Genomic DNA, 12,624 nt, shown 5'->3' on the forward strand with positions numbered 1-12,624 from the left:
ATCAACGCCCAACACTCACAGTGGTAACAGCTTTATAACCCCCCCCCCCCCCCCCCCTCGACCCCCAGTGCCTAGTTAGTTACGTCAGTAACAGCCAACAGCCATCACCTAACAGGAGGTGCTGCCTGCGAGCTCTGAACAAATTTCCTTATTTAAGCCGAACCACGAGAGATCGGAAGAGAAACCTCAAAGCAGCCAGTATGAAACCCACAATGTCGGAGCCGGTATACACTCGTACACAAGCCTCGATTAAACAAGCCACTTTAGGTAACAGAAGAAACATACCACTTGTATTTCATACTCCTTGGTACGTCGTGTATCCTTTCACAAAACATTTTCCCATCTTGGAAGTTCAACTGCACTCGTGTAATACATACATGGAGCAAAGTTCAGAGTACGATCTTAAATGGTGTGACTGTGGTGAGGATCCTTTCGTAAAATTGCGGAATATGACTGCTTTATATTTGTAAATAATAGTGATTTGAAAATGACATAAAGTACAGATGGTACGCATGTCCTTGATAACGACGTGTAGTCGAAATTAGCAAATCGCACGATTAAATAAAAATCGCATTGCAGCGTACTACTTGACTCAAGGATCGAGACGTGGCTGCACGATCCGTTACAGCCAATGCGGATAAGATGCCTGTCATCTCGACCGCTAGTGATACGAGGCCGTTGGGATCCAGCACGGCGTTCCGTATTACCCCCCTGACACCACCTATTACATATTCTGCTAACAGTCATTGGATCTCGACCAACGGGAGCAGCAATGTCGCGATACGATAAACCGCAATCGCGATAGGCTGCAATCCGCCATTTATCAAAGTCGGAAACCTGATGGTACGGATTTCTCCTTGCACCAGGCAATGGCGGTCAACTGCTGCTTGTGTATGAGAAATCGGTTGGAAACTTTCTTCATGTCAGCACGTTGTAAGTGTCGCCACCGGCGCCAACCTTATGTGAACGCTCTGAAAAGCTAATAATTTGCATATCACAGCTTCTTCTTCCTGTCGGATAAATTTCGCGTCTGTATCACGTTATCTTCGTGGTGTAGCAATTTTAATGGCCAGTAGTGTATATGCCCACTCCTGTTTTCGTGCGGGAACAGGTTATTTCTGATTGGCTGTTGATCTAAACGACCAATCAGAACGTTCCTTCAAGATCATTCTCGCGGCAAATCTTGCCTTATCCAGTCACTAATTTGACAGTAATTAATCTCAGCAAAACTTCAAATTCTGGTATTTCGTTTAATAAAAATAAAAATATTTCGAAATATTCTTCAAATTCATAAATACACTTATTCTGCCTCCGATTTGCATTCTGGCTACTTTTATACAAAAGCAAGCACACACCGACATACGTAACCTGAATCGTGGCTGTAACATAAGTTTCCCACAGTTCGTTTATAGAACGTTTTACGTAAAACGAAATATTAAATTTTAACGTATGTCCCACGTACACTTTCTCAACCGTTCTCATGCACTCACACGACAAAATATGGTCAAATAATAATGTTGACAGATTTTTCTATTACGTAATGCACAGTGACTAAAGTTTTGAAAATAAAATTCTGACTAATTTTTATACACTGTTAACTTTGGAATGGCTTCGAATAATAATGAAAGTCAATCTGTTATTGTTCCTAACTTGTTTACGCTTTTTTTTTAAAAAAAAAAAAGCGTAGTTTTAGGAGTTTTAGATAATTCTCTTTTACTCCAGAACTATAATAAATAAAAACCTGAAATTTTGACAGCTTCATTACATTAATAACAATAGACTGTGTACCAAATATGAACAAAATCGAATAATAACTAATATGGATTGTTTAGATTCGTAGATGGGATGAATCTTCGTATCGACTGAACGTTACGCTATGCACTTCTCAAGGCAGGCAGCATCAGCTGCGCTGTGAGCAAAGCGAAAAAAAAAAAAGAAAAAAAACGTAGCTATCCTGCAGCCGTCGTGCTAAAATGCTGCGTGCGTTACTGCAACGCATGTCATCTCGTAATAACTTGCTGCGATACAATGTCCGACAATGCGCAGGTGGTACCGATGGAGCGCCAATTGAGCATGTAGCAAGAGGATAAATAAACATCGTACGTCGAGACTGTTATTTGGCAATCACGGAAAGGAAGAAGGCAAACAGGCGCAAAAAGTCGAAGAGAACGGTGCGACCGAACGCGCGCACAATTCCACAAACCGCATTCGCTCTCAAGCTCAGATCGGCTGTGTTACGGCGGTAATTGCATACGGCAGGGGGGGGGGGGGGGTAATAATTGCGGGTGCTGCAGCTGCCGTGCGTGAGATTTTTGTGCGGGTGTGGGGTGCAGGTGAGGTAAGAGGAGCTGCTGCTGCAGCGGGCGGCTGCCAAACGAGCCGACCTGGGCGGAGCTCTGTTCTCGGAACACTGGACCGGCCGACTGCTTCTTGCGGCTGGCGTAGCGCGACCCGTACTGCCCGTACTGGCCGGGCATCGCGAGCGGGCACACGGAGACAGCGGCGCCAGACAGCTTCTGCCGACCACCGCAGCCATACTGTGCATACAGGGTGGTCCATTGATAGTGACCGGGCCAAATATCTCACAAAATAAGCGTCAAAAGAAAGAACTACAAAGAACGAAACTTGTCTAGCTTGAAGGGGGAAAAAAGATGGCGCTATGGATGGCCCGCTAGATGGCGCTGCCATAGATCAAACGGTGCCATAGATCAAACGGATATCAGCTGCGTTTTTTAAGTAGGAACCCCAATTTTTTATCACATTTTCGTGTACTACGTAAAGAAATATGAATGTTTTAGTTAGACCACTTTTTTCGCTTTGTAACACATGGCGCTGTAATAGTCACAAACGTACAAGTACGTAGTATCACGTAACATTCCGCCAGTGCGGACGATATTTGCTTCGTGATACGTTACCCGTCCTAAAATGGACAGTTTACCAATTGCGGAAAAGGTCGATATCGTGTTGATGGATGGCTATTGTGATCAAAATGCCCAACGGGCGTGTGCTATGAATGCTGCTCGGTATCCTGGACGACATCATCCAAGTGTCCGGACCGTTCGCCGAATAGTTACGTTATTTAAGGAAACAGGAAGTGTTCAGCCACATGTGAAACGTCAACCACGACCTGCAACAAATCATGATGCCCAAGTAGGTGTTTAAGCTGCTGTCGCGGTTAATTCGCACATCAGTAGCAACGAAATTGCGCGAGAAACGGGAATCTCAATAACAGCCGTGTTGAGAATGCTACACAACATCGATTTCATCCTACTATATTTCTGTCCACCAGGAATTGCATGGCGACGACTTTGAACGTCGTGTACAGTTCTGCCACTGGGCACAAGAGAAATTACGGGACGATGACAGATTTTTTGCACGCGTTCTATTTAGCAACAGAGCGTCATTCGCCAACAGCGGTAACGAAACCGGCATAATATGCACTACTGGGCAGCGGAAAATCCACGATAGCTGCGACATGTGGAACATCAGCCACCTTGGCGGGTTAATGTATGGTGCGGCATTATGGGAGGAAGGATAATTGGCCTCCATTTTATCGATGGCAATCTAAATGGTGCATTGTATGCTGATTTCCTACGTAATGTTCTACCGATGTTACTACAAGATGTTTCACTGCATGAGAGAATGGCGATGTACTTCCAACATGATGGATGTTCCGCACATTGCTCGCGTGCGGTTGAAGCGGTATTGAATAGCATATTTCATGACAGGTGGATTGGTCGTCGAAGCACCGTACCATGGCCCGCACGTTCACCGGATCTGACGTTCCCGGATTTCTTCGTGTGGGGAAAGTTGAAGGATATTTGCTATCGTGATCCACCGACAACGCCTGACAACATGCGTCAGCGCATTGTCAATGCATGTGCGAACATTACGGAAGGCGAACTACTCGCTGTTAAGAGGAATGTCATTACATGTATTGCCAAATGCACTGAGGTTGACGGACATCATTTAGGGTATTTATGGCATTAATGTGGTATTTACACGTTGTAACAGCATCCGTTGCCAGAAATGATTAGTTCCCAAACGTACATGTATCACACTGGTACAACCGAAATAAAATGTTCAAACTACCTACGTTCTGTATTTTAATTTAAAAAACCTGTTACGAACTGTTCGCCTAAAATTGTGAGCCATATGTTTGTGACTATTACATCGCCATCTATCACAAAGCGAAAGAAGTGGGCCAACTAAACCATTCATATTTCTGTACGTACTACACGAATATGTAATAAAAAGTGGGGTTCCTAATAAAAAAAACGCAGTTGATATCCATTTGACCTATGGCAGCGCCATCTAACGGGCCAACCATACCGCCATCTAGTTTCCCCCTTCAAACGAGTTTCGTTCTTTGTTGTTTTTTTTCGTTCGACGCTTATTTCGTGAGATATTTGGCCTGGTCACGATCAATGGACCACCCTGTATACAGGGCAACCTTGGTAAATGCGGACAAACTGCAGGAAACAATCCCAACCACATAAGAAGCAAAAAAGAACCGTATGGACAGGTGGCCTGAAATGCGTTTCAAAGGAGTACACGCAGTAGATGTTGGAGATAAGATCTACGACAGTGTAAGTTTCCGTGATTGAAAGCACATTGAAAACGTACCAGACACGTGGTAATGTTCCGCCAGTACTAGTGTTTTAGCTCCACAGTCGTAGAGGCTGCGAACTCGCACATCAGTAACAGGTTGCTTCAACCAGACTGCTGTTGCAGACTCCCTCTGGTGTGGACTTGTGACAGGTCGGTCCGGAAACCACTGGTTTCCACGATACGACGATTGCACAAGTGCGGTCGTTGAAGCGTGCTACACCTCTGTTAATGATAAGGCTGAGTTTGTTTTGAAACACTGCAAATGAGGCTTGAGTTACAAAAGGTACAAACTAAAACAATGGAAACTCCAGGTTGGGGTATCAACAATGTAAGGTTCAAATGGCTCTGAGCACTACGGGAATTAACATCTGAGGTCATCAGTCCCCTAGAACTACTTAAACGTAACTAACCTAAGGACAACACACACACACCCATGCCCGAATCAGGATTCGAACCTGCGACCCGTAGCGGTGGCGCGGTTCCAGACTGAAGCGCCTAGAACCGCTCGGAGAAAGATAGATTGATACTCACCTTAAAGACGACACGTCGAGTTGCAGGCAGGCACAACGGAAACACTGTTACACATTTGCCTTTCGGCCACAGCCTTCTTCAAAAAAGGAAATACACCTACATTCATCGACTCCAGCAAGCACACACCTCGCGCACACATGGCCGCCATATGCTGCAGCTCGAACAGGCATTGATTTGATTGAGGATCTTAACGTTAAAAAGCATAGTACCTACAGAGGTCAAATTGTAAAACGTTATGTCGACCACTGTTGGCGCTCTTGCCTTTCTTCTGGCAGCAGGTTGTTTTCGTTGCTGATCGTATGATGGCGGCGCCGAGGCGGCTCGCACAGGTCCTCGCAACACTTCAGTGCCAGCACCAGCGGGGTGGCTGCTGAAGCGGCCGTCCCCTGAGGTGGACGGGGACCTGGGGAGGGCAGGTGCGCCGTGACTCTCAGAGAGCACTTCCGGTGAGGAGGACGCTCACTACTTTGGGATGGACCAAACTGTGACTTTCCGTTAGCTGTGATTTCTGCGAGTGTTACTTTTCGATACCGCGATTTTTAGTTGCGATTTGTCACAGTTTAGAATCTTAGTTTACAAATTCACAACTTACATCCCTCCGCAACGTTAAAATGTCATTTCCCCGATTTATCACAGTAGAAGTTAGAATGTGATTAATCGCAAGTAGCAACTAACAGACACATACTAGTAGTTTACTAACTACCATTTCTGGACAGCTGAAGTATGTCATTGGAACGGAAGTGGTATATCCTCACCTGTAAAGTCTAGCGATTTCCGAGAGTGTGGTCAGAAAGGAATCTAAGAGCACAACTTAAGTTACTGCGAATGAAATTAGCAGAAATAGTCTTTATACTCTAGGTTGTCATAAGTATTTATCTCCGATCGAATCCTTGACAACAGTAGACAGAGGTGAAAGATTCCCGCCACAATATTTTCAGACTATACTGCCATATATGAAACACTTTGAGTCATCAGATGGATGTTAGAAAAAACAACAAACTTCTCTAGCTGCACTCACCACACGCTCTCGAAAAAGAGTTCTTTTTAAATTTTATTTTTATGAACCAAATCGTTGATGTATCATATAGGTAAGTATGTTACTTCACCATTTGGAACTCTAGGACTGCGTTACAACTACATTCTATGCATCTTCTTATTCTTTGACACACTCTTACACAATTTTTCGGGTTCGTGGAGATGTGTTCCGACTTTGCAACTAATTGAAGGCAGTTTGTTTATTACCATACGCGTTTCGCTTCTTCTATTTGTGAAACATCTTCACGAAGAAAAGAAGCTAAACGAATAAGAGAATCGTCACGAATAAAAGAAGCAAAACGCGTATCGCAGAGCACAAAATGCCTTCCCTTAGTTGCAGAGACGGAACATACTCTCTCGGGTGTGGACGTGTGACACGTCGGTCTGGAAACCATTGGTTTCCCCGATACGACGAATGCTCAAGTGCGGTCGTGGAATTGTGTTACACCTTTGTTGATGATAAGGCTAAGTCCGTTTTGAAACACTGCAAATGAGGCTTGAATTACAAAAGGGATAATGTAAAACAATGGAAACTCTAGGTTGGGATATAAACGATATAAGAAGAAAGGTAGATTGCTACTCACCTTAAACACAGTTGCAGACGGGCACAACGAAAAGACTGTTACACATTTGCGTTTCGGCCACAGCTTTCTTCAGAAAAGGAAATACACACACATTCATTCACACAGGCAAGCCTTTGCTTAGTAGCATAGACGGAACGTACCTCCATTAATTTTGAAGCATCTAACAAACGACGGGAAACGGAAAAAAATGACGAATTTTTCGGGTGTTTCTATAGATGTATTTGTACAATGTGGTACTACACTCACGTCAACTCATATTCCGAAACGTAAAATCCAAATCCAGCCGTTGTGGCCGAGCGTTCCTGGCGCTTCAGTGTGGAACCGCGCGACTACTACGGTCGCAGGTTCGAATCCTGCCTCGGGCATGGACGTGTGTGACGTCCTTAGGTTAGTTAGGTTTAAGTAGTTCTATAAGTTAAGTCCCATAGTGCTCAGAGGCATTTGAACCTCTCGACCCCTGGCGGTGCTTCCGGCGCCCCGTGCAGCCAGTCTGGTCCCCAGCCATACACGTGGGCGCGGCCGCTGCCGCCGCCGCCGCCGCCACAGACTCGCGCACGTATATCTGCGGTCTGATCGCGCTCGTAAATCGCCGCGCCGCCAGCGCTCTCCGTGACGCAACGTGTAGATCGCGGACCGCTAATAATCGATATCTCGACGACAAAAACAAACGGTGATTGGCACAGTTTCCGACCGGCTCTGATTTACGAGGCATTCGCCTCGGCTAACCTTTCTTTCGTCAGTTTGCATATCTATCGGGACAGTTTGCTCGTAAGAGCGTGAATTACGGCAGTGCTCTGACGAACCTCCGTCTTACGCAAACCGGAACAAACTTTCTTATTTCCTTATTTCTCTTTTGTATTCGCTATTCTGATGGACATTCTCTTATATATATATAAAAAGATAGTATCTGTTCTCTCGGACATGTCCGAAAGAACAGATACCATCTTAGTGTTAAGGCTCACCGGCCACTTGACCATCTTCTTCTTCTGTGCGAATGCACAAACAGTGCGCGAACTCTTACGGGAATCGGCGGTAATGAGTATAATGAGCGGAGGCACTACGAATGTAGTGCGGGACAATACGTTGAGAATGTGTGGGTTTCGCGCGAGGCGTGCCAGAGATAGAGCCCTGCAGTCGCTCTATTCTCTGTGTCTTCGGTGGCTCAGATGGATAGAGCGTCTGCCATGTAAGCAGGAGATCCCGGGTTCGAGTCCCGTTCGGGGCACACATTTTCATCTGTCCCCGTTGACGTATGTAAGCAGCTAAGGGTGTTCATTTCATTGTAATTTGTAATGCTCTTTTCTATTTCAATTTTTGGGAATTGACTGGTTATTTTCTGCACATTGATAAACAAAATCTCAGTTTTGCTATCGAGATCCTGTTTGCCTTCTACGTTTGATACCCAGTCAATCTGTACTGATGCCATCACTTAATTAACTCTTGAACATCCGTCTATATACGTTTTAGGTATAAAAAAGAAAAAAAAAGTGTTTGAGTTTAAACACTTCGTATACGAGGAAGTCATGGGGGTCTGAGCACAGAGTCGGATTTCGGAAGAATGGCGCCGGTAGTCGGCGGTGTCCTGTCTAGTGGCACTTGCCTCACGCTGGTTGATGACGCAGCACGGAACCTGAATCTGGATAGCTGGATGGGAATTTGAACTGCTGTACTCTGACTGCGAGTCCTATCTCAGCGGTTAGTAACATGAACTAGTATGTATCTTCTTCGACAACGAGGGTACAAGCAGCGAGGACCACATGCGACCACTGACTCCGCAGACAGTCCTAGCGAGGCAGACAGCAGCACCAGTTGCAGCGGAACACAGGACAGCCGCTCAGCAGAAGACGGAGGGACGTAGAACGAAGAATGAATTTAACCTCATAACATAGGCTACGTGACACATTAGATTTGCTAACTACTAACACTGGACAACTCATCATGCCATCCCACCAGACACAAACATGCTGCATTTAGGTCCATGCTACACAGAGTACACTTCCTTGATTTAGAAGAAAACACTGTCAAGAATGAGATAGAGAATTGCCATTAACAATGGCTACACAGCCAAAACAACTGACAATTTAAGCAGACAAACACATAAAAGCAAGACGACGAATGGACACACTGAAAGAAGAGAAAATATACGCCAGTATCCCCTACCTGGGTCCCATACCACAAAAAATTGCAAACTTTTCAGAAAAACAACTGTAACTGTAACAGCTCCATTCTCAACCAATAATAAGTTACGAAACCTACTCATCCATAACGTAAAATCAAATACACAAACATACAACAATAGCGCAGTGCACAAGTATCATGCCCCAGTTGTCCTGCCTACTATGTAGGGGAAACAGTCAGAAACTTCAAGGCCCGTTTTCGAGAACATGAAAATGCTTTCACGCTCAAGCATATGTTGGAAACGAAACGTGTCATCAAGAGTCTAGAATACAATTTGGTAATACTACATAACGAAGCCAATGGTAAGACCCTAAGTCTGTTAGAACAACTGGTGAAACATCTCTGCTAAGTCAAAAAACCAGAATCTGTGTTAAATGAACAAACAGATTTCGCAACCCATATTTATTTCAGTAATTTTAAAGACCTATTCTAAAGTTATTTCTTGCGTATATCAACTGTTTAATAGTTACATCTTTAGCCCTACGAATAAATTCATCATTGACAACACCGTGTAGAAAAATATCTGTGAAGTGTTTATAAACATGTGTGTGCACATGTACATCTTGAACGAAGTGACATGTACTAAAACGACGGAGAAAAGAATGTTTGCCCGTACTAAAACGTTAAAAATGCTTTCCGTGAATTATGTGGTATGTTTACACTGTTCCTTTTCCACTACTTTGCACATAATTTCCGCGTTCGACTTAGGAAATTCGTAACCTAACATCATGCATTTCACCTCATTCAAGAGAAGAAATAAAACATATATTAAGACAAATTACACCTGACGGTGGACCCACAGAGTCCGAAATGCATCCTGTAGTTAATAAAACACGAAGTAGTTCTGACTGAAGGCATTGTTTAATCCATGCCTCCTGTGTAATTGGATCTTGTATCCTAGGCATGCAACAATATTGACTACTACATTATACAGGTCAAAACATAAATATAGCAGAAGTCTGAATATATGCTCATAGTTAGTTGGGTAGCTAATTAATTACATATTCCATAGATCATGTGAACGATTCTCTTATCGAAAAGCTGTGGAATGAGTCTGTTTATAGGGTATGCATAAATGATTAGTGTTAACATTAATGAATACATTTCGGTAGTGTACGCTTAGAAACAATATTTTTGTCAGGCTATTAAACAGAAATTCATCCATGGAACAGGAGGAGTTGTACAGGAGAAATGATTTTAGGTTAGATTTAAAAGGTGCTTTGCTGCCTGTCATACATTTTATGTTATCAGGCAAATGATTAAAGATTCCTGTTGCAACTTACTGAACTCCTTTCATAGCCACTGACAGCATTAATAATGGATAACAAAGGTAATTGTTTCTCCTAATGTTGTAAGTGTAGACACCACTGTTCCATTCAACCTGTGACGAATTATTGATGACGAATTTCATTAGCGTGTATATGTAAAGTAAAGATGAAGTTAAAACGGCTAGCTCCTTGAAGAGGTACCCACAGGACGTCCATGGATTAACACACCGTATTATTCTTAGTCCTCGCTTTTGTGCAATCAATACTTTATTTCTAAGTGCTGGTTTTCCCCGGAAAATTATTCCATGAGACATAATTGAGTAAAAATACGCAAAATATGCCAGGAGGCATTGTTTGCTTGCAAGAATACCAGTTACACGAAGAGCAAAATGTGGCTAAACTTAACAGTTTGAGAAGTTCGTTAATATACTTCTTCCAGTTAGTTTTCAGCAGTACGTACACCCTACATTTTTGAGCTTTCTACCCTACTTACTGACTTCTGTTCATGCTCTATCAGCTGTTGGTATGACTACGTTGTAAAGAACTGAATATAGCTTTGGTTGTTTTTTTTTTTATTTGGACAGACTTCATTTTCATAGAACTCCTTAACAGTTTTTTGAAAAGCATAATTAACAACCTGTTCCGTTGCTTTCTCTCCAATGGAATTTATTATAACACCAATATCGTCTACAAAAAATACCGATTCTGGTTGTAGGATGTTAAGTGGGAGGTCGTTCATGTATGCAGGGAATGGGATTGGATTCAAAATTGAACCCTGTGGGATCCTATGTGATTTCTCTGCAATCATCAAAACTTCCTACTCTTCTATCATTGTTTGAATTATTCAACACAATGTTTTGCATTCTCTCTGTTAAATATTATTCAGACAAGTTGTGTTTAAATCCATCAGTTATAAAATACTTGAATTTTCTAGGAAATAGTCAAAAACCGGAGATGTGTCACAAAAACTCCAGCTGGAGATATTTTATTGTTTGATACTTGTGCTTTTTGATGAGTGAATAAACAACATTGTCAGCCCAGCAAGAATATTAAAATTAAATTAGGCATAGTGAGATGTAACTATCAATGGAGAGTCGAAAAATACTGCATTAGACAGTAATACTAGAGTGTAAGTCAAATGGAAAAATAGAGAACAGGACACGGTCCCCTGTAGAGCATATGTAGGACCACATGATCCGAGGGCGAAAGACTCAAAGAATTTCTGAGGTCCTCTTTCTAGAATGGTGAGTAGTAGTACACTATGAGAGCAAAAGTATCCGGACACGTCGGTGAAAACGACTTAAAAGTTCGTGATACCCTCCATCGGTAATGCTGGAATGCAATATGGTGTGGGCCTACCCTTAGCCTTGATGACAGCTTCCACTCTTGCAAGCATACGTTCAATCAGATTTGGTAGGTTTCTTGGGGAACGGCAGCCCATTCTTCACGGAGTGTTAGACTGAGAGAGGTAACGATCTCAACCGGTGAGGCCTGGCACGAAGTCGGCGTTCCAAAACATCCCAGTGGTGTTGTATAGGATTTAGGCCAGTCCGTTATAGGGATATTATTGTCGTGTAACCACTCCGTCACAGGCCGTGCATCATGAACAGGTGCTCGATCGTGTTGAAAGATGCAGTCGCCATTCCCGAATTGTTCTTCAGCAGTAGGAAGCAAGAAGGTGCTTAAAACATGAATGTAGGACTGTGCTGTGATAGTGCCACGCAAAACAACAAGGGGTGTAAGTCTACTCCATGAAAAACACGACCACACCATAACACCACCGCCTCCGAATTTTACTGTTCGATCTACACACGCTGGCAGATGACGTTCACCAGGCATTCGCCATACCCATACCCTGCCATCGGATCGCCACATTCCGTACCGTGATTCGTCACTCCACACAATGTTTTTGCGCTGTTAAATCGTCCAGTGTTGACGCTTCTTACACCAGACGAGTCGTCGTTTGGCATTTACTGGCGTGATGTGTGGCTTGAATGAAATCCTAGTTTTCTCACCGCCCGCCTAACTTTCAAAGTACTTGAAGTGTATCCTGATGCAATTTGGGATTCCTGTGCGATGTTATGGATAGGTGTCTGTATTACACATTACGACCCTCTTCAACTATCGGCGGTAGATGTCAGTTAACCGACGAGGTCGGCCTGTACGCCTTTGTGCTGTACGTGTCCCTTCACGTTTCCACTTCACTATCACATCGGAAACAGTGGGCCTAGGGATGTTCAGGAGTGCGGAAATCTCGCATACAGACGTATGACACAAATGACAACCAATCACCTGACCATGTTCGAAGTCCGTGAGTTCCGCGAAGCGACCCATTCTGCTATCTCACGATGTCTAATGGCTACTGAGGTCGCTGATATGGAGTACCTGGCAGTAGGTGGCACCACAATGCACCTAAT

At 43.6% G+C, this 12,624-nt stretch overlaps 1 protein-coding gene across 1 annotated transcript in view; it reads left to right on the forward strand.

Moving 5' to 3' along the window:
- Positions 1 to 12,624, forward strand: part of LOC126355821 (spidroin-2) — a 714,550-nt gene that overhangs the window by 206,576 nt on the left and 495,350 nt on the right. The window lies entirely within an intron of this gene.

The sequence above is a fragment of the Schistocerca gregaria genome, chromosome 3 (genome assembly GCF_023897955.1).
Source record: "Schistocerca gregaria isolate iqSchGreg1 chromosome 3, iqSchGreg1.2, whole genome shotgun sequence".
Taxonomy (NCBI): Eukaryota; Metazoa; Arthropoda; class Insecta; order Orthoptera; family Acrididae; genus Schistocerca; species Schistocerca gregaria.